Below are 20906 nucleotides of genomic sequence, written 5' to 3'. Positions count from 1 at the left end.
TTGCCACCTCTCCATGTAATTGAATGTTCCCTTGGGATGAGAGAGGGAGAACAGGAGACACGGATGCCAGTGGAGTGACTCCTGATTCATGCTGGTGCAAAGGAGATGAGAATCAGTTCCTCCCTGCCTCTGTCTCCTCCTTATAGGCTCATAGAATATCAATGAGGCGGGTTCTTCCCACCGCCCCAGGGGGGCTACCCCGAAGGCTGGAAAAGCCTGGCCTGAATCCAGCGGAGTGTCCCTCTAGAACCAAGAAGAGAATAAGTGGGCAAGGGCGAGAGAGCCATCCTCTCCAGCCTGGGTGGCTCTCTGTGCAAAGCTGGCCCTTCTCCCTGTGAAGGACCCTGGCTTATGTTCTTGAAGAAGTCCTGTTTGAAATGCCAGATCTCCCCTAAACACTATCACTCTGGTGATGCTGGCTGCCATCCAGGAACATAGCTGAGTCCACAAACATTCATCACACTTGTGACCCAGGTCTGAACTGAGAGACAGGTCCCCCCAGCTGAAGAGGCCAGTGTAGTAATGTGCTACCTTATCTTGAGTGTCACTGACTTTGGTCTATTTAATTTTCCCTTTGATTTTAATACAGATTTATTGAAAGTTTCAGTTATCAAAACAAACTGCAGTGGCAAATTGGTGTTCTTCTGCAGCCGTACAAGCACCTATAAAGCTGCCAGTGTCTGAAATAAATGGTGCTATATGGGAGGTCAGTTATTGCAATAGAAATTCCCTTGGGATTTGCACTGTGCAGTTTAATATTTTTCTTATTACCCTCTTTCTTTACTGATATTTATGCCTTTCTCTTTAAATTTAAAACAACATACAGCCATCTGCCAAAACAAGACGCTGTTATAAAGTCACCTCTGATAAACCTGTGAATAAGCGCTCTCCCCTGAAAGCCCTGGCAAATCTTGACAGGTCTCCCTTAAAAAACAACAACAGTGGAACAGGGACAGGGAGACTGATAAAGGGATTTTTCTTCCTACAAAGTTTGCACAAGAGAGGCCAGCTCCTTGGTTGCTGCTTTCCGGATGACTTGTCATTTTAGGGGATCCCCACAAAGACCTCCCCTTCTTAATTCCGCCCTATTGGGATGTTGTGTGTCCCCAACTGGCTGTCCTGTAGGTCCTATAAGACATGCACAGGCCCCTTCCAAAAATCTCCCCCACGTGTAGTCCTAGCAAGAGTCAGACATTAAACATATGGGTAAAAGATACATAATTGGGGTATTTGTTCATAGATACCAAGACTAATAAGGACCCTTGTGATCATCTAGTCTGACCTCCTGTATGTAACACCGGCCTCAATCAAGATCATGGCTTGTGCTAGGAGCTGTACAAAAACATAATAACAGACTGTGTCCCCCCGCTCCACAGGCTTACAATCCAGACAAGACGGGAGAAAGGGAGAACCGAGCACAGAAAGATGAAGTGATCTTCCCAAGTTCACACGGGAAGTCTGGGACGAAGTTGGAAACTGAAGCCAGGTCTCTCCCGTTGCAGTCTAGTGCTGTATTACAGGACCCTCCTTCCTCGGCGGGACATGCTTGGATCTTGCTGAAGAAACCTGAGTAGTCTGGCAGCAGGTCCTGAAAAACAACAGGGCTTGCGAGGAATAAACAGATAACGCCAAAGTGAAGCGCCAGCTTAGCTGGTAATTGTAATACAGTGCTAAGCCCTAGTGCATTGACTCATCCCCAGCAATAAGTGACATCCTCAGCTGTCAGTCACATTTGGTCACCCTGGCTTGTGATGCCAGGACAGAGCGTTTCTGGATCTTGCCCCTGTTGGTCACTCTCATGGATGGCAGTGGTTGCCAAGTGCTCCAGCTCTTGAAAAGCATCTGCTGCTTAAACCAAGGAGATACATGAAGATGCTACGAGTGGCTTACGCGCTGTTTGTTCCTCAGACATTCTTCTTCTATTTGGCAGTCCTTGGTAAGCCACCTGGGACAACATGCTATGGGCTTCCAGTCACCCCCGGGGAACTGGGATCACACACCACTGCGACCTGCTGCTTCTCTAGGGCCTCTTCTTAAGAGATTGGTCATAAGAACATAAGAGTGGCCATACTGGGTCAGACCAACAGTCCATCTAGCCCTGTCTTCTGACAGCGGCCAATGCCAGGTGCCCCAGAGGGAATGAACAGAACAGGGAATCATCAAGTGATCCATCCCCTGTCGCCCATTCCCAGCTTCTGGCAAACAGAGGCTAGGGACACAATTCCTATCCACCCTGGCTAATAGCCATTGATAGACTGTCCTCCATGAATGAGAATGTTTCCAGGCACAAGGGAATCCCCAAGTGGTGACCGGCTGGCATTGGCTTCAGTATGCCTACCGCAGCATAAAATCGGTATAACCGAGTGGAGAATCAGGACTGTCATAACTAGGTCTAAGTTGGGTGATTCAGTATGGATAGAAAAAGGTCTTATTGCTTGTAACCACTGACCTCTGAGGTCACAAAGCCTGGGTGGGTTGTAGCTGGTACCAACATGCACAAGGTAATCTCCTGTGGATAGCAGAAGCATAAGGCCTCTGTTGATCATCTGTAATGGAGGTGTGGGGAGAATTTTTTGAAAGACTATTTGAGTGAAATAAATCAGTTTTATTTAGGACTTTTGATGGCCTTTGCTGCTGGTTTGCTTAGAGATAGGCCTGAGCTGCAAATCTAGGACCCAAATCCAAATGTTTCCCAATCTGGAAGGTGTTTGGAGTAGGGGTTTGGTTCAGGCCCATTTCAAGATCCAATAGCTGGAATCTGAAGCTAGACAAATTTGGGCTAGAAATGAGGCTCAGCTTTTTAACAGGGAGGGTAATTAACCATTGGAACAAGTCGCCTAGGCCCATGATGGATTCGCCATCACACGGAGTCTGTAACTGGAGGTCAGCTATCTTTCTAATATAAATGCACTAGCTCAACCGAAGGTTATGAGTTTGATGCAGGAATCACTGGCTGAAATGCTGTAAGGCAGGCGGTCAGATGAGTCGACCATAAGTGTCCCTTCTGGCCTTATAATTTATTAATCTGGTTTTGGGTTTGCCCCTGTTCTGATCCAAGTTCCATTTTATCTCAATCACCAGAGCAGAGTGTGAAAAATCAGATATTAAAGTTTTGTTCTGTCATCTAGATTTAAACTATTCAGAGATCCAGTAACTTCTTTATTAGGGACTTCAGATGTTTCTGAGTAGGTCTGCTTTAAAAAACGCCCCCCCCCCCCACATACTTAAAAAAAGAAAGCAATTAATTGAAAATCCCTCTGAATTTGGAGGAAAAGAAGCTACACAACTTGGCAAAAATTCTGGCAGATTTTCCAAGTCTGTAGTAATAATCCAGCAGAGAAGGGAAAACCAGTAGACTAGAAGCATCAGTGTTAACAAGTCAGTGACACATGTGCTGCCAGATTGTCTGGCTTGGTGACAGTTGCTAGCATCCCCATTACTGGAAAAATATTGCAGGTGTGTTTCCGTGCATCTCTGCAGTTTATTACTTCGGGTCACCAATGTTTCCTGTTATGGTGTACAGCTTCTGGGGGCGTGGGGGTGCCAAATGGCTTGCCGGCCCCATGTCTTGTTTCACTGAGGAGACAGTAACATACACTGTCAGCCAGTGCCTCTCCAAAGCATCTAATGCACTTTTGGGTGATAGAAATCACCACTAAATTGCAGATCTGTTTCAGGTAGCCAGATGCGCGGATTGAACAGGGGCTGGCCAGGCCTTTTGCGTAATTATAAGTCAATAAATCTGTGTGTTGGGTGAGTTTTCATCTCTCTCTGTTGCTCTGCTGCTCTCTTTAACCTATCTGTCTTGCACGGTCATTCTTATTTCCATTTCTGGCTTTCCCTTGCATGTCCTCTCTTTCCCTCCCTCCTTATTGATTTCTCCCTTCCCCCTCTTGTCCTCGCCAGGGTCCCAATTTCCACCCCCTCCAAGAAGGTGACGAGCTCCTATTGACTCCAGTGGGATCTAGGTTATTCTGTCACTCCACCCTCTATTGCTCTCCCCTTTGAAATTATATGTGTGCCCCGCTTGGGTGGCCTGGAGCAGGGTCCGGCTGCAAGGAGCCTTTCCCAGCACTGCAAACTAGGAGAGAGATAGGATTAGAGTCTCCCTGTACTCTGGCGTGCTAGGGGATCTGACCCCTAGTGTGACGGCCATCCTCTTGGCCAACACACCGGGGGCTGAACCACGGACCTCCAGAGCGAAAAGCATTCATTACTACAGCTTGTGCTAACGAGCCAAACCTTTGTAGCCGGGGGCTGTTACATCTGAAATCCTCCATGTATGGGGCACTGGGGGCGACCTGTGACACACGCTCATCACTGCCTGCTGTACCACTCGGCCCCAAGAAGGTTATGGGTGGGGCCAGGTGTGGGGCTCCTGCAATGGTCGTGCTGGGCGAAACACCTGTTAAAGACCCCCTCTCCTCCATGCCCAGGTGTCATGAGGCCTGATACAGGTGTTAATATCTTCTCCCAGCTCAGACAGCGGGAACCTCTCCCTCAGTCCCCAACAGCGGGCCGTCAGGTTCCCATTTGCCATCTTTGGGTGAAACTCACTTCTGGGCAAAGGGCCTCACCACTGAAGTCCCACCTACACCACATGGCCGAGCACCACTGAAGTCCTGCTAGTGCCCGAATCAGGACGTAAGCGCTGCCTAGCTCTTCTGCTGAGTCTCTTGATGGGGTGAAGATCACCTTCTCCCCAGCCTCCTCCCTCCCCCGAGCTGGATGTCTGTGCATCTGCTAATGCGCTCCTTGTGTTTCTGGTAACGCCACCTCTTGTCCTCCTTGTTCTCCACTTCTTACCCTTCAACTCCTGACACCGCTTGTCTGAAAAGCCCTGCCCGTGAGCTCGCCTGACACTGCCGGGTGAGAAATGAGCCAGCAATGCCAAATCCCCCCTTCCCACCTGCCCCAACTTTACCCAGACATCTCCTAGCAAGCGAGCAGAGCTTTCGACTTCCCTGGAGAAGCACAAGGAGGAGGGAAGAGCAGCCCTGAGGTTTGGGAGAACATTGTTGTGAATCAAAGTAATTCCCTTCAATACCATGCTAAACGGGGGGTGGGAACTGTAAAAAGGCATAGAACCTGTGTGAACAAGGTCAAATTAAATCACATTTCCAGGCTGGGGAAATTACTTTTGCCTGCAGCAAGAGAGAACGGCGCGTGGCACGAATGAAGGAGATGAGGCTGATGCCATCGGGCTTGTTGCACTCGTATCCAGTTAATGCAAGATGGATGGAATTTGTAATTAGCCCATTGAAATATGTCCGTGTGGCACACCAGCGGAGTGGTTTGCACTGACGGGATGTGCAGAAGAAGGAGCAAATGAGACCTGGTTTCCAACCAATCACTCCAGACTGGGCACAATTTGTGTCTGTGTCAATGGTCCTGCTTCTGTGGCTCACGGCTTTTCAACAAAAAGAACAGGAGTACTTGTGGCACCTTAGAGACTAACAAATTTATCTAAGGTGCCACAAGTACTCCTGTTCTTTTTGAGGATACAGACTAACACGGCTGCTACTCTGAAACCTGGCTTTTCAACAGCGTCACTTCCCCAGTGGTAAGAACAGCAGGGAGTAACCATGGACGCTTTCACCACCAAGACAACACTAGCCTGACCTTACTCCTTTTCATGTCAGTGGGAGCAGGATTAGACCCTGCATTAGCTCAAGTTTCCTAAAATAGCACCCTCATTTTCACAGCTTAATTAACCCCACCACCACCAAATCTAAGCCTGCTTCATGGTGACACTAAACTGGGAGGTGTGGTAGATACATTGGAGGGCAGGGATAGGATACAGAGGGACCTAGACAAATTAGAGGATTGGGCCAAAAGAAACCTGATGAGGTTCAACAAGGACAAGTGCAGAGTCCTGCACTTAGGACGGAAGAATCCCATTCACTGTTACAGACTAGGGACCGAGTGGCTAGGCAGCAGTTCTGCAGAAAAGGACCTAGGGGTTACAGAGGACGAGAAGCTGGATATGAGTCAACAGTGTGCTCTTGTTGCCAAGAAGGCTAACGGCATTTTGGGCTGTATAAGTAGGGGCATTGCCAGAAGATCGAGGGACATGATCATTCCCCTCTATTTGACATTGGTGAAGCCTCATCTGGAGTAGTGTCCAGTTTTGGACCCCGCACTACAAGAAGGATGTGGAAAAATTGGAAAGAGTCCAGTGGAGGGCAACAAAAATGATTAGGGGTCTGGAGCACATGACTTATGAGGAGAGGCTGCAGGAACTGGGATTGTTTAGTCTGCAGAAGAGAAGAATGAGGGGGGATTTGATAGCTGCTTTCAACTACCTGAAAGGGGGTTCCAAAGAGGATGGATCTAGACTGTTCTCAGTGGTGGCAGATGACAGAACAAGGAGTCATAGTCTCAAGTTGCAGTGGGGGAGGTCTAGGTTGGATATTAGGAAACACTATTTCACTAGGATGGTGGTGAAGTACTGGAATGGGTTACCTAGGGAGGTGGTGGAATCTCCTTCCTTGGAGGTTTTTAAGGCCCGGCTTGACAAAGCCCTGGCTGGGATGATTTAGTTGGGGATTGGCCCTGCTTTGAGCAGGGGGTTGGACTAGATGACCTCCTGAGGTTCCTTCCCACCCTGATATTCTATGATTCTATGACAGGGAATGCAGAGAGAGGGCAACGTTATTTCTTCCATGGAGGTGGCCATAGACGCTGGTAGGTATGGTAAGTATCTGGATAGGGGGGTGGATGGAACACTCTTGAAGCCTAGAAGCAGTTTGTCTCTCCGTATACACATCTAATAAATCACCTGGTGTTTTACAAATCATGATGGGTCTTGCACAATTGCTGATGAGTTCACAAGCCAAATACAAAAACTGGTTATTGTAGGTTCAGTGTATCTTAGCAAGACCATTTGATAATTCACCTCCACTGCCACTAGAGGTCAGATGCTATTCCAGTTCACTGGAGTTACGCCAGCAGAGAATTTGGCCCGAAGGGTTGAACTATAAGCAAGGCCAGGGAAGCGTCCCTGTCTCAGTAACTTTAAAGACATGTCACAGACATCTGGTGAGGTTTTTAAAAAATAATATTTAATTGATTTTAAAATGTTCATATCATTTCATTCATTCTGCCTTACCTGTTATCTTTGCCATCTATCCAGGCACTTGTACATGGCCACTGCAGTCATTTAGGATCTAATAACAATTATTGAATGGAAAATAACAGGTACATAAAACCGGATGCATTTAACCCTTTAGGTCCCAACTCCTCCAAATGGATTCTTGGAGCCAGACCCTTGCACCCCAGGGGAGCCCCATGACTTCAATGGAGCATCAGCCATGCAGATCCCATGGCAGGAATGGGGCCTTATTGCTTCTCTTTTATAATTCTCATGACTTGATCTCATAAAAAGGGAAAGAGCAAAAAATAAATAAACAACGGTCTCCATTTGTCTGTGGAAAACAGGTACAGTAGTAGACATTCACAGCCTCATGCCAACAGTTACCTTATCTTGTAGAGAGGAGAAGGTATAGACGGCAGAGTATCAGACTGGTCCAGCCCTGCATTAGGAAGTCGTCTCCATGAGAAACTAAAGAAAAAAAAAATCTGTTAACAAACTACTGACTTAATCCAGCAGTTCATACGCATTAGGACAGAAGGCTTCGCCACTACCCATCTTACCAAATACCCTTCGAGTAAAGCAGTTAAGCTCCAGTTATGTGACAAAGGGATTTGTTCCCAATTCCTGTTTTTGGTGTCTCTCCACAGGAGACATGGTTCCCCTATGACTTGACCTGCCAAAAGCTTCAGGTTGAGAACCACTAGAGGAGAGTGACTACTTCAGGTACTGAGCAGTCAGAAAAAGGCAGAGTCCCTGCATGTGAAGCAATGAAGGGAATCTATTTCAATATGAAAGTTCTGCCACATGCCCTTGGGATGATATTTGTACCTCTTAAGAAAACATGTGCTCAGATACTAAGGTGATGAAGGACATACAAGAACCTACATGGACTGATAGATGTTAAATTTAATATAAACTCTGGCTTGACCCATTCACGCCTCATCTTGAGACTCATGCTGTAGTCTTTAGCACTTACACAGTGCTCTGTATTGCAGTGCTTTGAATCCGGCTCCCATGTCTTTCCACGGATGTTAATGGGAGCCGGATCAGGCCCTCATTGGCTGATGCCACTGTTCAGAGCCTGCCTTCATCACAGAGTGATCAGATGCTCTATACAAAGAACAGCAACATTCTAACTTTTTAAGAATAAATCATGCCAGCTGTCTCCAAAGCCAGAGCTCCAGGTTCCATCACCATGAACAGCTGAGACGCTGACGCACGGCAGACTCTACCCCGGGGAAAGGATGTTCCCTGGTGGAGCACCCTTCCCTTCTCCCAGTCCCCATGAGGGTAGCTCACGGTCCGGGGATCTGTGAGGGGTAGGGATGTACCAGGGATGGGGAGGAGGCAGCCCTGTGTTGGGTGGGGGCAGAGCTCAGGAGATGCATACTGTCCCTCTCACAGAGATGACCTCCAATGTAGAGGCCCAGCCGGCTGCATGGATGTCCTAGGCCTCAGGTGACTCTCAGATGATCCACAGAATTTGAGTGTGGGCCCCATGGGGAATAATTGGGCAGGAACTCCTCCCCTCAGCTACTTTCTCTGAGCTTTGCTACAGAAAGGTTGACCCAGCCGGGTATTTGGAAAGAGGGCTTTGTGCGGAATCTCTCGAAAGGCTCCGGAGCATCTGAGAGGGTGTACCACACATTTTATTTTGCTCACACTGGAACAGAGATCAGTTTGTTTTTTTCAGCCTGGGTTCTCCCCCCCCCCATTCCCCTTCAGGTTTAACCTCCAACTCTTATTAAACAAACATCCGTCCAGAGAAAGAAAGTATTTATTTATTTAGTTGGTTATTTTTTTTCCCAGGGATGAATATCATTTTGTTGGCATGACAACAGCGCTGTGGGCTACCATGAACGCTGGCTCATTAGCACCGCACCAGTGCATTGGACCATTATGCGAGCCCTGGTCAGTCAACGTGGCGAAGGTGTGTGGGGGGTTTCTGGTGCTAGCTCACTGGTGTTGCAGCACTATTATCCTAGCAGTCACAGCAGTGAGCACTGTAGTTAAGGCTGGACTGACAGGACTATCACTCCAGTAAGGTGAAATTCGCCTCCTGGCAGAGGGCCAGCAAAAGCGGTGGCACCACTTAAGTCACTTACACTTAAACCATGGATATCACACTTACACCTGATTTCACTCTGGGTGAATTTGGCCGACATCCTAAGCCATAGACACTCTGCAGTCAGAATCCCAAAATGGAATCCCTTTGTATTACGCTGCAGCATGAAAAACACCTTTAGCGAAAGGTTAGAATATTTCTGTCTAAAACACGGCCCATTACCGCATCCTCAGCTGTCACTTATTATTACTGTAATGGTTGAGGGCACCTAGTACCTCCCTGAATTAGGTCCTTAGACTGTATGCTCTTTGGAATAAGCATCCTGTCTTTTTCTTTGTGGGAAAGCACCATCAAACCTAATAGATCCATACAAATATTATTAATAATGATATTGAGCCTGGTCCTGCAAAATCTCATTCAGGAGACTGGCCCTTACTCACACTAGTTGTCCCATCGGTTCTACCCTCGCTGAGGGATCTCATGTTATACCCTAGCTAACCACAAGGGAGAGCCACCATAAAAGCTTGCTAGGTCTGCCCGGCTGTAGTTTGGTGGGCCGAGCTACAAGGAAATACCGGGCCACCAATCTTGAAAAGTTTCCAGCTCCCAGCAGAATGGCCCTTCCCTAATGGGAATTAGAGGGACCCCTGACTGGTTCTGCCAGGTACTGCAAGGCAGGGCTGATGGCTGTCTGCAAGATCAGACATTACCTGACCGAGGCTGGAATTCCAAGGGGACGGGGGCCACCACGGATCCGGTACGTCCAGCCTCCGCGTGGGGCAGTGAGGTGTCGGAAGACCAGGCTGGCCAAGGCGGTGAAGTGACTTGCTGAGAGTAGAACAGTGATTCCCAATTCTGGGGGTCCCGTGGAAAGTGTTATGTATTGTGGATAGCCCGCGATAGCCTCCTCCTTTCTGGGACTCTCTGCATCCCACTGCTCATCCCTCCAAAATACCACTGCTCACGTCCGCTTCCCCTCCTGCGGCTCCAGCTCTGTCACTTCCTCCTCAAGTCCCTGCGCTCTCTTCCTCTCTCCTTCAAACAGCACATCAGTTCCAAGGGCTCTGACGTCTCCCAAATCTCTGTTCCTTTATCCTGGATTGTATCTTCTCCTCCACAGGACCTTTCTGGCTATCCCGCAAGATCCCTAACACACAGCCTTCTCTCTCTGTGTCCCTCAGCATGCTCCCTCCGAGCGGCTCCTTTGGTTTCCTGCTATTCTTGGCGCTTCCAATTCTTCTGCCCCACCCCTTATGCCTGGAACAGCCCCCCAGTCCTGTGTGGCTGTCTGCCCGCTCTCCTCCTTCAAATCCACGTAACCACCTCAATGATTTCTCAGCCCTTACTCCTCTCTCAATTGCTGTCCTGTGTATCAAATTTGTCTGTGTTAGAGCATAAGCTCTTCAGACCAGAGACCCTGGGCCCAATCCTGAGAGGAACTGAGCACTCTCCTTTCTCAGTGAAGTCAGTGGGGGATGAGGGAACTCAGCACTTCATAGATTCATAGATTCTAGGGCTGGAAGGGACCTCGAGAGGTCATCGAGTCCAGTCCCCTGCCCCCATGGCAGGACCAAATACTGTCTAGACCATCCCTGATAGACATTTATCTAACCTACTCTTAAATATCTCCAGAGATGGAGATTCCACAACCTCCCTAGGCAATTTATTCCAGTGTTTAACCACCCTGACAGTTAGGAACTTTTTCCTAATGTCCAACCTAGGAACCTTCCCAGGATCAGGCCCTCTGGTATATGCTGTGCATTGCTGTGTATGTTCATAGCTCTCCACAAATAAAATACCAATGATAACCGTCTTAAAATCACAATAATAACCAGTTGAAAAGCTCTTTGCCACCGTGTCAGGATTACAGCTGGCTCAAGGATTGAAGGAAAGAATTGCAAAAACGTTTGCAAATTGAAAAATATGTTTTCATTCTGTTTTTTCGTAATGGCCCAATTTTTTCCATTCCCCCCAAAAAAATTTTTTTTGAAAGAAATCACAGCATCTGCCTAAAATGATCAATCAAAATTGGCAATAAAATATTCCTCTCTCTCGCTGCAAATTGGATGTGTGTGTGTGTGTGTGTGTGTGGAAATAGAGAAATAAAGGGTATTTTTAATTTAAAATGTCCATTAACATTTAAAAAAAAAAAAACAACAGAAATATCTGAATGTGTCAGCAAAAAATTAGAAAAAAATATGAAAGTTTTTATTCATCAGTCCTGTCCAGCTCCAGTAATTATTCCGCATGATTAAACTACAAAGAGTAGCTATCCATGCTTTGCTGTCAAACTGGAAGGACATACCCAGTGGAGTCAGTCCTGGGCCTAGGGCTAGTCAACCTTTTTATGACTGATTGTGTAATGAAGTGCAGTGTACTCTTACACCAGTTGTGAATCACACCAAGATAAGAGGGGTTGTAAGCACTTTGGCGGACAGGATTAGAATTCAAAACGACCTTGACAAATTGGAAAACCGGTCTTAATTCAGCAAGACGATATTAAATAAAGCTAAGTGCAAGAAAAAATAAAGGCGGAAAAAATAAAATCCACAGCTACAAAATGGAGAATAACTGTTTTGACAGCAGTACTGCTGAACGGGGTCTGGGGATTATAGTGGATCACACACTGAAATGAACCAACAATGGGACAGAGTTGCAAAAAAGGCTGATATCACTGTGGGGTAACAGGATTGTTGTATGTAAGACCTAGGAGGTAACTGTCCTGCTCTATTTGATACTGATGAGGCCTCAGCTGGAGTATTGTGTCCCGTTCTGGGCCCTGCACTTTAGGAAAAATGTGGACAAATTGGAGAGAGTCCGGAGGAGAGCAACAAAAATGATCAAAGGTTTAGCAAACGTGACCTCGGAGGAAAGGTTAAAAACACGGGGCCTGCTTAGTCTTGAGAAAAGAAGATTAAGGTGGAACCTGATAACAGTCTTAAAAATGTGAAGGGCTGTGATAAAGAGGACGGTGATCAATTGTTCTCCATGTTCACTGAAGGTAGGACAAGAAGTAATGGGCAGCAAGAGAGATTTAGGTCAGATATTAGGAAAAACTTTCTAGTTCTCAGGGTTGTTAAGCTGTGGAACAGGCTTCCAAGGGAGGCTGTGGAATCCCCTTCACTTCAGGTTTTCAAGAACAGGCTGGACAGACACCTGTCAGGGAGCTACGTTTACTTGGTCCTGCCTCCGTCTAGGGGGTTGGACTAGACGACCTCTCCGGGTATGTCTACATTGCAATTAAACACCTGTGACTGGCCAGCTGACAGGCTGGTGGGCAGGGCTGGCTCCAGGCACCAACTCAGCAAGCAGGTGCTTGGGGCGGCCAAGGGGAGGGGGCGGCACGTCGGGCTCTCCGGCGGCGGGTCCCTCAGTCCCTCTTGGATGGAAGGAACTGCCGCCGAAGAAGAAAGTGGCGCGGGGGAGCTGCCGCCGATTGCGATCGCGGCTTTTTTTTTTTTTTTTTCGCCGCTTGGGGCGGCAAAAACCCTGGAGCCAGCCCTGCTCGTGGGGCTCAGCTGAGGGGCTGTAGACATTTGGGGTCAGGCAAGAGCCCGGGCTCTAGGACCCTGCGAGGTGGGAGGATGTCTAACTGCAGTGCAGACATATTCTCCAGGTCCCTCCCAGCCCTACATTTCTAGGTGGCTGCCTCTTCTGCAGCTCGGGGGAGCGGCTGGCAGTGTCTGGTTGGGGGTAGAATGCCTTGTTGCTGTATTTACCCTCCCTCCTCCTCTCAGTCCACCCCCGGGGGCTCCTGGCCTTGGCCAGCCTTCTCCCACTGGCCTCCAGTCAGGTGCCTGCCACTGTTCAGCGCACTGGGGGCCACAGATCCACTGTGACGGGACCTCAGTGCCATCCGTCAGTGCCTTATTTCTGAGGTACTTCTAGGCAGAGCTGCACCAGGGGCGGACATGGGCACCCGCTAGAGTTCCCGCCAAATTGGCCGAGCCTCCCAGTGCTGGGCAGGAGAGCGGCTCGGTCAGTGCTCGCCGCCAGCCTGGGCCTGGGAGCGGGGCCCCAGCGTTTGTCCCTCTGCATCCCAGCTGTGGCCCGGGGCTGCTTTTCCCCTTGGCTCCATGCGCCCCGCTGAGGCGTTTGCAGCCCGAGGTAGGCCCGGCAAGGCCAAGGCCGGAGGGAAGGTCTGTGTCGCCCGCTCTGCTCCCCGGCGACTGTCTCGTGGGGAGCTTGGCCCTCGACAGGCAGAAGTGGTTTCCCGCCATGTAACCGGAGGGCGCCAGGGGGAAAGTCACACCGACGTCGCTCGAGCCCGAACCAGCAGCCGCGTGCCTCACGCCTGACCCTCCCCTCCCGCTGTGGATGGGGGCAGTGGACACAGCCCGGACGTTGCCAGCACTGCGGAGTGTGGTAAGGAGCCTCCAGGCCTAGCTGCCACATCTCGAGCATGGCTCCCAAGGGCTGATATCCCAGGGTAGGGCTTCTCAGGGGACGCAGAGCCATGTGGACCCCATCCGGCATAGAGGGGCAGAACCATGGGAACTCCCATCCGGAGGAAGCTGGTGCCAGGGCATCAGGCTTCTGAGGAGACCATTTTCCTACGCCAGCCCCATGCTTGTGAAACTCAGAAGCAGGACCCCAGGCGGCAGGAGCCCATAAATCCGGCCTGCTTCAAGCACCATTTAAGGGTATCCTTTAAGCCAGTGGTCCCCAAACTTTTCAGGGTTGCACTCTCCTTACCCCTGTCTCCCCCTGTCGCCCCCCCTCCCCGGGCCCAGAGTGGGGCTGAAGATCGTGGGGGGAAGGGTAGACAGGAGTAGGGGGGGCCAAGGCTGGGGCCACAGCTGGGGACAGGGGTAGGATGGGGCTGGGTGGCACTCCCTCCCCGCCCCTGTGGGGGCTGGCCTGGGTCCCAGCTGCACCTCCCAAGGGGGGCACACCTCACAGTTTGGGGACCTCTGCTTTAAGCAGATTTTTTTCCAACTTCCTTGATCTTTTTGAGGCCCATCTCCCATGGTTTGGTTGTGGAGGTTGTGTGCAGTGGCCCTGTAAATGACAAAGGGAATAAACACACATGCTTTGCATTTATAGCTATTCCAGTTCTAGATCTCATCCCAGGCTACTTATCTGCCTCCCTCCCTTCCCCTGTGAAAGTACATACAATAATGAATGGTATAAAGCAAGTATGTCGGGCATTTCTGTTCATCCTTTTTCTTATAAAAGAAAAGACCACCAATGAAACCTGAAGCTGGCAAACTCAGAACTGGCAAAAAGAAACACTTTTTTGCACACTGAACCATTAGCCTGTGGAACTCATTGCTACAGGATATTTTGAGGCTAAGAGTATAGCAGAAATTAAAAAAAAGGATTGGACATATACGGCGAACAAGAATATCCAGAGTTAGACTAGCAAATATTTTTAAAAATAAACAAATGGTTTGGAAGGGATATAAACTCTCATGCCTCAGGGCTTGAGCCCACATCTAACTATTGGGAGTTAGGAGGGAACTTTCCCTAAGAACAGGTTCTTCCAGGGGGCTGGCCTTGATGACTTCTTCAGGTCCCTTCTAGCCTGACAATTCTATAATTGCTACCACAGGGTTTCTGGCACCTGCCCCTAGCGTGCCTGGTTCTGAGCACTATCCACGCCTGACCTCAGTAAATTAGAACTGATTAAAACAGCCTTTAAGGCTGATGTGCAGTTGCAGGCTGGATCTGAGCTATCGTTGGTCCAGTTACCTGTCAGTGATCGTCCATCCGGTCTGTAACTCCTGTGCAAGGACAGGGTGACTCTCCAAAGCTGCTGATCTGATACCCTATGGCGCTAGTATTGGTGTCCCAGAATAATGTTCCCAACTTTAGAGGTAAATCTTCATCTTCAATGTTCTTGCTGAACCGGTCTGAGGCTCCGACATGACAAATCAAAGTGGCTTCCAAAAGCTCGTCTTTAATACAGCTGCAATCTCATCCAAACACAAACCAGGGACTCAGCTGTGATAAAAATACATGAGAAAAAAAATTGGACAACACCTGATGAGTAGCTGGTGCCATTTTGACATTGTCACTTTTCTGACAATAACCTCACTCTAAAGTAGGCAGGGAGAATTACAGGGTTTTGGGTAGGCAGGCAGTGGCCTCAATCTGTGTACAGATCTTGACACATCCAGATGCATGTCTGTCTGGGTACCACACCCTCCATGCACTTACATTGAAGCAGAAAATAGGGCATCCCTTGTATGTTGTTTTCACTCACTGATAACTTCTTTGTTTCTTTCTAGAATGCTATCCAGTAGTTTAGGAACAAACTTTAAATTTCTTTTTTTAAATTATGTAAACTAGATTGAGTATAAATTTTCATAATATTAGAATAACATGTATTTTTTCAATAAATTATTACTATGGTTATTATTTGTATTATGGTAGCACCTAGAGATCTCAGCCAGGGACCAGGCTCTATTGTTCTAGGCATTGGTACACAGACATAACAAAAGTACAGTCCCTCCCCCAAAGAGCTTATATCATCAAAGGCCCTGATCCTGCTGTCTTACACATGTGCTTAACTTTACACACCCTGAGTAATCCCATTGACGGCAATGTGCATAAAGTTAAGCACGTGCATAAATCTTTGTAGGATCAGGGCCTACATATGCTAATTTAATTTGGATTTTAGCATCCTGTGTGCCATGTTTGCAATCCAAACATTGCAGCACTATGCTAGGGCATGAGCATCTGAAAGCTATCTCTGACTTGAAAGTGAACAAAAGTGACACCGCAAGTTTAGATTTATTGCCAATGCTGTATGATCTGCAAAAAGCTAAATTATATTTTAAATATTCTTTCCTTCCCAATATTCTCAGATGATTAACTTGGCCCAAACTTCAGTTGGAGTTTTGCCTGTGGACCTTTATGCCAACGGGACTGCACGTTGGTTCAGGGTCCTTGCTCCTGGATCTGATTGCAGGATTAGGACCTTCATTGGTAACACAGAGAAGGAATTTTAAAAAAAAATTGATGATATGAATTCAATAATTTTCTCAAGTTTACCTTTGCCGATACTTCTCACAGAAGACAACTAAATGCCAAGTTTGTATTTTGACTTTAAGTGTTTTAACTAATTATGTGCAACCTCAAAACAAATAAAACCCCACACTTTTGTTTAAAAGCAATTTTCTTAAAGCCTAAAACAGATGGCAAGATTGTCAGCTGGTATAAACTGTATCTGAGGTGAGGAATTGGCCCCTTTTTTCCATACTAAGAAACTCAGAAAGGTTTTCTATAAACTTAAAAAATAAACTGTTTTAATTGCTTTTTGGCTGAGAACAAGCAAAAGAAATTTAAATCCAAAGGGTCATTTTTTTCAGAATGTTATACCTACCTGAAAACATGACCTTATCATCAAAGTACTTTCTTAAACCAGAATTCGATAATTGCTATTGTAAGCTGTAATGTAAATGTGATTAGTAACATAGTTCTCAAATAGAATATTTTTAAAGGTTTCTGGAAGATATGTGTTGATTTTTAACTTGATTTCCTTTTAAATAAATTAATGGAGATATCCTGTCTCCTAGAACTGGAAGGGACCTTGAAAGGTCATCGAGTCCAGCCTCCTGCCTTCACTAGCAGGACCAAGTACTGATTTTGCCCCAGATCCCTAAATGGCCCCCTCAAGGATTGAACTCATAACCCTAGGTTTAGCAGGCCAATGCTCAAACCACTGAGCTATCCCTCCCACTTTTGTCTAGGGCAAAGCCCTAATGTTATTTAAAATATGGCTAATATATAAGCGTACAGAGGAATATTTATCTAAGGAGCCAATTGTCGGGGCTTATTGCGAGATCAGTGCCTTATATACGTACTGTTGTATTTGTGTGTGTTTGCATATGCAGCGTTTTTGGCAGCTACTTAGGTTTGCAAAAAAGATGTCAGAAGTGAGCAATATGGAAAGCACTACTTTTATTTTTAAAAATCCGACCTTGTTCTAAATCTATATTTCAGTCTGAGAAATTCAACTATAACCAGGAGTAATTGGTGCCTATTACAGATAGCTAGATTCAGTGGATAGAGAACACACCCATGAGGTATGAGGACAAAAGCTCTTCAGCTGGAATGGTTAAAGACTCATTTTTACATCATAGTAGAACAATATCCCAGGGCTTTGGAGCTACCAGTCCTTCCTCTTCAGTAATTAGAGAGTCCAGAATTACAATGTTTAATTACTTGCAAAGATCCTTTATCTTTACTCTATTATACCAATCAGTGGCCTTGATCCTGCAAACAAGTATATACCTTTACTCACATAGGACTACTCATATGTGTAAAGTTACACATGTACTTAAACACATGTTGGACTGGGGTCAGAGTTTGAAAAATTCTTTCACTGCCCTCTGTGTTTGGAACGTGATTTCATATGTCTAATTACACACTACTTGACATGATACTGTATGTATCATATGGTAGGATCAACGAGTAGGAAACCAATATCCTTCAATTCAGTTATTTCCCTCAGAGTTTGAGACACCAAAACTTTGACACATTTCTTTGAGATTGAGTATTTGACTCTTTCACAAGCACACAGAACGGTGACTGTCAGCTGTCAATATGCCCCTTGCTAACGTCTTGTCTAGATGCGATAGATCGATCCCGGATGTGCTCGCCATCGACGCTGGTACTCCTGCTCCGCGAGAGGAGTACGCGCAGACGATGGGGGAGTTTACCTGCCGCGTGTAGACCCGCGGTAAGTTCGAACTAAGGTACTTCGACTTCAGCTACGTTATTTATGTAGCTGAAGTTGTGTATCTTAGTTCCAAGTGGGGGGTTAGTGTGGACCAGGCCTCTCGTAAAACACCTAGTTTCAGAGTAGCAGCCGTGTTAGTCTGTCTCCGCAAAAAGAACAGGAGGACTTGTGGCACCTTCGAGACTAACACATTTATTTGAGCATAAGCTTTCGTGGGCTACAGGTTACTTTTCTTTTAAGTGGCCTCTGAATTTGGGGAGCTAATATTTTGGCTGTCCAACTTGAGAACCCTAGGTTCTGAGTTGCCGAAAGGTCAATCGACCATGCTTCCAATAAGTTAGTGGGCGTGGCATGCTCTCCAGACCCATGTGTCTGAAGTTGGGCCCCCTAGGGATGCAGCACCCAAAAATGAGTGGCCACTTCTGAGAATCTGGCTGCTGTTGACTTCAGGGGGAGCTTTGCCATGGCATGAGGCATTCACTCACTCACTTGGGAAGCTGCCAGTCAGGTTCCACAAGGAATCCTGGCAAGGAAACATGGAACAAGAGAGGAGGGAATACTGTGAATTGTGGTACAAATTAAAATTCTCTATGACCTAAGCATCAGCTCTTAGATCCTAACAAGATAAGTGCCTTAGAAGTACCCAGAAAACAGAGGCACAGAGAGTTACCCAGAATCACACAGTGAGTGTGTAGCAGAGCCAGGAATAATCCCTGACTCCCAGCCTGGCGTCCTGTGGGTGGACCATGATGTCCTGGCTAATCCATGGAAAAGGCAGTTTGCTGTCTGTCCATGGAGCATTCTTACTCTGGTATACACACACTACATACTATAACAAACGGTGTAGCGAGCATCTCCAAACAGTCGCATACACATTTCCTTGAGTACCAACATCTGTATTGCTCCACCATGACATGGCCAACAGAGCAATGGATGTTACAAAGTGCAAAATAAAGCACTTGAAGCATCTTTAGACACAGACGTTTGCTGATTTCAGAGGCTTGGAATGTCAAGGTTGTTTTTATTTTGAGATATTAAGTGTAAAAAGGAGGAAAGCGTTGTTTGGCTACTTTTATCCTTTTAAGGTTTAATCATGCATTGGGCATGCAACCATGCTGACTACCTAAGAAAAATATGGTCTGTCTGAGGTGATGTAAAAGGGTGGGTAGATTTCAGTCCACAAGAGAAGCAAACCTTTATGGTCTTCAAAGTGTGAGGTAGGGTCTGAACCTGCATTTCTTAACCACCCAAAAATTCCCATTGGCTTTGAGCTCATATTTAACACTGGGATAGTCAGATCAAACTGAAGATCCAGATAACTTTAGTAATGAGTCACATCTTAAGCAAAAGCTGTTGCTATTCTTCGTGAAAGAGTGAGGATGCCAGGAATACACATGTGCACACGCTCACACGCCACATACATGCACACACAGAGACAACAACCCAAATTGTTACCGTAAGGAGCTGACCTCCTTCCCCTGTTTATAACAAATGTATTCGCATTATACTTCACAGTGTCCAAGCCCACAAATCAGTCACTGTATATTTATTTTTAAAAAGGAAAGAACTGACATTTTTTAATGTTAAAAAATGATGCCCTCCGTCACTGAATAAATGTCTCTGACGTCAGTTCCTGATTTAGGTGAATTAAATAATTCCTTTGTGTACAGGGACGAGTGTGCGTGTAGATAGAGGAATCATTTTCCTCACGGCTGCACTTAAAATACCAATGTGTGTGTGTGTGTGTGTGTGTGCACATGAAACAGTGTGAGAGTCAGAAGACCTGCATTTTCTTTTTGGCTCTGCCACTGATTTCTCCTATGAGTTTGGGCAAGTCACTTATGCTCTCTCTGCCTGTCTTTCCCCACTTGAATAATGTTTTTAACACTCCCCTACCTCCCCCTGGTGTTGTGAGGTTAAATTAGTTAATGTTTCTGAAGTGGTCAGGTGGCACCACGTTGAGTGGCATAGAAATGTGTGTAAACAACAAAAAAAGTGTGTGTCTATTATGAGACACGAGAAAAGAATATATGATAGCCCCTGCGGTGTGTGGGTTTTGTTATTATGAGTTCTGAACGGCTGCAAAGTTGTTCTGTGCACAGGTTGCTGGGGGGACTGGCCCATAAGTTGTATGGTGCACTGGGAACCTTCAGGGTAAAAGGTGTTCTGTAAATATAGGGTATAATTTTATCATACAGGATAGGGTAGGATTGGATAGGCTGCATGTAAGGACCAAGGGGCAGTTGCAGAGAGTGAGGGAAATTGGGGGGACATAGACCAGTACTATTAATTTTTCTTTTTCGCAAGAACTAAATCAACTCCTAAGGGAAATAATAAAACCTTGAAAATGGTATGCAAAAAATCTTACTGCCAGCAACAAACCCTTAGCCAGGAGCCAAATCTTTGTCACTGTCAGTGGGCAAGATGGGCCGGCCAGCTCTGTGCCCCAGTTGTGGACTCCATTTCCCATACTCCCTTAGTGCCCTAATGTATTCCGTGCTCAGCCCGGCTGTGTGTGTGTGTGTGTGTGTGTGTGCAGCTCCAGTCCCTCTGAGAGTGGAGGTTCATTCACTGATTAGAGCCAGCACTGAGAGGCAGCACCGCTCCTTCTCTCACACCCATTGAGTCTCTTGATCTGTTACATGCAACCCAAGACAGCCTGCAAACACGCCCAGGACTTCCCAAGCGCCACACTCCGCTCCTGCTTCCCCGAGCCTGAAAAAGTGCAACCACCGCCAGAGGAATTTCCACGGTGAGTGTTGGAGATCACAAAGGTGTGTGTGTGAGAGAGAGAGAGGGGGCGGGCGGGGGGAGCTGGTGCTGGGCAGGGACCGGGGCTAACTTTCGAGCAGTGGCTCTCCCACGGCTTTCTCCCAGGGCTGCAGTCACTCTGACCCCGGTGCCTTTTGATTTCCCTGCAAAGCCGGACTCGCTGCAGAGTCAAACTTTGCACGGCAAGTTTTATTTTTCCATGCAAGCATTGCCGCGAGCTCCTGAATCCCTCCAGCCAAAGCAGCTGGTGAGGGGGGTCCGGGATGGGAAGGGGGGGGGGGGCG

The 20906-nt window shown here is 47.2% G+C and overlaps 1 protein-coding gene across 2 annotated transcripts in view; it reads left to right on the top strand.

Annotated features, from left to right (window-relative positions):
* Window positions 1-20429: 20429 nt before the first annotated feature.
* Window positions 20430-20906, top strand: part of RNF220 (ring finger protein 220) — a 327682-nt gene continuing 327205 nt past the window's right edge. For both annotated transcript variants that reach the window (XM_034778230.1, XM_034778229.1), the window contains exon 1: window positions 20430-20602. The gene's annotated coding sequence lies outside the window, so the exon portion shown is untranslated. The remainder of the gene's footprint in view (window positions 20603-20906) is intronic.

The sequence above is a fragment of the Trachemys scripta genome, chromosome 8, assembly GCF_013100865.1.
Source record: "Trachemys scripta elegans isolate TJP31775 chromosome 8, CAS_Tse_1.0, whole genome shotgun sequence".
In the NCBI taxonomy this organism is placed as follows: domain Eukaryota; kingdom Metazoa; phylum Chordata; order Testudines; family Emydidae; genus Trachemys; species Trachemys scripta.
Note: the sequence above shows the minus strand (reverse complement) of the source record. Positions and strands in the feature narration are given on the sequence as shown.